Raw genomic sequence first — 2777 nt, forward strand, 5'->3', positions numbered from 1 at the left:
ACAAGGATTTCATCCATGCAAAATGTAAGTGGTTTTGTAAACAAGTTTTGATATATTTGTGCACCTATTTTGGCCATACAAGATCCAAGTAAGAAGAAGATTCATAGGATAATACATAAATCTTCAATGTTTGTTCCTAACTTGTACTAATCAATATACAACAAATAAAGAGTAGGCTTTTATATATGTGGCAATGAATGCACATGTAAAATTGTAAATTTAGCAAAAAATGCTTTGTCGCCTGCATCATATTGACTTATAAGTAGGAATTGACAAATGAATTCTCTCATAAATTGGCTAAGCTTATGATTGTTTTTCATGGGAAATGTTAATTTTCCATTTTAAGAATATTAAGTTCTGAATTTTCCTCAATCTATATTTAGATGCATTGTTTACAAAACTTTACTTCCTATGATGAATGCATGCTGTGGGTCATTTGGTTGAACATTTGCCTTTATGACTCTGCCATGGTTTGATCTTTTTTATTGAACCAGAGTGAATCCCATTGAATGGCTTTTTTTTTCTTGCACATGTTTGCTTTATGAGTTTTTTTATCTATTATTTGCTCATTTTATTTCTTACTTCTCTTGGTTCTAGTTATTTTGATCTTTATTGCAGTCACACTTTGTAACTTCTCAGTGGTCGCCCTTCTGTGACTGTACTTATCTTGCAGCAAGTCATGTTTCTTGTAAACTGATGTAGTCATTGCATATGTTAAGAACTTAAGATTGTTGGATGACATGATTCCATGGTTTTCCTGTTCCTTGAGCATCGAATAACATCTACTTATTCCAACTGTTCACACATAATACCAATAGTGCTGATACTGGAACATTAGGACCGAAATTTGGCATCATCTTCTGGTGGTCTTTTCTTTTGGATTATTGGTTGGAAACTGACCATTGTCCAAAGATTTATTGTTTCCTCTATTTTTCACTTAAAATTTATGCCTTTCACATGAAGATTATTGTATTCATTATCTATTAAAATGCAGCTTTTAGAAACAGCCTCTAAGGGAGGTATGGATTTGACAGTGAGTGACCAAGCAAAAAAGTTATATCTAATATCCAAGTCCGAAGGAATTGTTGCTGCGGAGAAATATTTTATGGATCTCCCAGAACCATCAAAAAACCATGTCTTATGGAGCTCTTTTTAACTGTTACTGCAATTAGAAAATGACTGAAAAGGCTGAATCATTCATGGAGAAAATGAAGGAGCTGAAGTTTGTTTCAATCCCTTTGGCATACAATAGCTTGATGGCCATCTACTCCAGAGGTGGCAAGCCTGAAATAGTTCAGGCAGTAATTCAAAATATAAAGGCCAATGGCGTCATGCTGGATGTATTCTCATACAACGTTTGGATAAGGAGCCTTGCTGCTGTTGGTGACATTCCTGGAGTGGAGAGGGTTTTAGATGAAATGAAGGATGGCCAACTAACTGCTGATTGGACCACCTACAGTAATATTACTTCCATTTATGTAGATGCAGGAATGAATGAAAAAACTGAAAAAGCACTTGAAGAACTCGAGAGTAAAATGGATATGCATTGTCTCCCTGCATTTCAGTATCTGATCGCGTTGTACGGCCGAACTGGTAATCTAATGGAGGTTTATCGAATTTGGCAGTCTCTAAAATTGGCATGCCCAAAAACAGTCAATCTAAGCTATCTAAACATGATTAAGGTATTGGTTAATGTCGATGACCTTTCTGGTGCTGAGAAATGTTTCGAGGAGTGGGAGTCTGGTTGCTCAACATATGATATCAGATTGCCTAATGTGCTGATTAGTGCGTGTGCAAAGGCCGATGAGATAGAGAAGGCGGAGACAATACATGAACAAGCGGTCAAGCATGGTGCAAGACCTAGCACAAAGACATGAGCGATCTTCCTTGATTATTATTTGGAGAAACAAGCAATTTAATGTGGCAGTCAAGTGCATTGAGAATGCAATCTCTGCATCAGGAAAGAGAGAAGAACAAATGGAAGCCAACTAAAGAAATGGTGGAGGCAGTGATGGCACATTTTGAAGAGCGGCAGGATGTAGATGCAGCGGAAAACTTTGTTGAGGTCCTGAAGAAGGTTGAATGTGTCAATGCTTTAGTTTATGAGTCACTGATTGGAACATACTTAGCAGCTCAAAAGAAGAGTTTGACGATGCGCTGAAGGTTGAAGATGGAGAATTTAGAAGTGAGCCCAGAGATTGAGAAGTTGCTTGAAACAGTGTGTGTAGAGTGATCTTTTCAGTTTTTTATCCTGTTTTATTTGTAGTCAAAAGCTGTGATAATAATCATTAAACAACTCCTCAGGTGGCTGAGGTTTGCTTTTATTCTGATCCTCCTGGGATTTTAAAGAATTTGCAGGAAATTAAATGATCTGAACATTTTATTTGTGCTTTGATGAGAACTGCGATGTTTTCTTATTGGCCTGATATGTTTTTATCAACCAATGTTTAGAAGAATAGAAAAGATTCATTTTATTTTCAAACTTTTTAATCTTTATTTATTTTCTGTGTATTCTGAAATTCAAAATTTGTGATATACCCCAAAAAAAAATAAAAAATTTGAAAATATCACAATAAATTGGCAGCCGAATAATTGTTGTTTTAAACTTTTGCCACTGTGGTTCAAGAGTGTTAAAAAATTCACAATACTACATAATCGTGTGGCTGCAATCAGTTCCTGTAAATGGATTTAGAAGCGGTTAACAAGAGCTCGTAAATTTGGGGTCCAAACTACAATATGGTTCAGGTTTTACTCATACAGGTCGTGTCAGAATTTGG

The 2777-nt window shown here is 35.8% G+C and overlaps 1 pseudogene; it reads left to right on the forward strand.

The window, feature by feature from the left end:
- Positions 1–1175: 1175 nt before the first annotated feature.
- LOC149832168 (large ribosomal subunit protein mL101 (rPPR4) pseudogene) lies at positions 1176–1877 on the forward strand (annotated as a pseudogene).
- Positions 1878–2777: the final 900 nt, after the last annotated feature.

Source organism: Nuphar pumila, chromosome 7 (assembly GCF_984573655.1).
Source record: "Nuphar pumila chromosome 7, dmNupPumi1.hap1.1, whole genome shotgun sequence".
NCBI lineage: Eukaryota > Viridiplantae > Streptophyta > Magnoliopsida > Nymphaeales > Nymphaeaceae > Nuphar > Nuphar pumila.